The sequence below is a fragment of the Eimeria mitis genome, genomic scaffold (genome assembly GCF_000499745.2).
Source record: "Eimeria mitis Houghton genomic scaffold, Emh_scaff1492, whole genome shotgun sequence".
Lineage (NCBI taxonomy): Eukaryota > Apicomplexa > Conoidasida > Eucoccidiorida > Eimeriidae > Eimeria > Eimeria mitis.
In genome coordinates this window covers 8,423-8,758 of record NW_013569482.1, presented here as the reverse complement: position 1 = coordinate 8,758, position 336 = coordinate 8,423, and the positions used below count along the sequence as shown (strand labels likewise).

The following is a 336-nucleotide window of genomic DNA, read 5'->3' as shown; positions in this document are numbered from 1 at the left end:
CGACGGCTCTCGTATTCAGGCCCAAAGTGGGGGACCTCATCAGTGAGTGCATGCATGCATGCATGCATGCGTGCATGCATGCATGCGCGCCAGCTGTCTGTACACTCGAGCTGCCTATACACCCCAGCCGCGCAACTGCCATAGAGAGACAGAGCAGCACCTGCAGCAGCATCGCACCACCAACAGCAACAGAACATGCAGCAGCAGCAACGTACCCAGTAGCAGCAGCAATAGCATCTTGTGAAGCAGCAACTGCAGCAGCAGCAGCAGCACAAGCAGCAGCAGCAGAAAGGAGAGGATCAGGAGCATGCATGCGCACTGCTCCCGCTGCTGGAC

At 58.0% G+C, this 336-nt stretch overlaps 1 protein-coding gene across 1 annotated transcript in view; it reads left to right on the top strand.

Annotated features, from left to right (window-relative positions):
• EMH_0038160 (uncharacterized protein) overlaps positions 1-336 on the top strand; it is a gene marked incomplete at both ends in the record, with an annotated part of 5,695 nt that overhangs the window by 2,358 nt on the left and 3,001 nt on the right. The window lies entirely within an intron of this gene.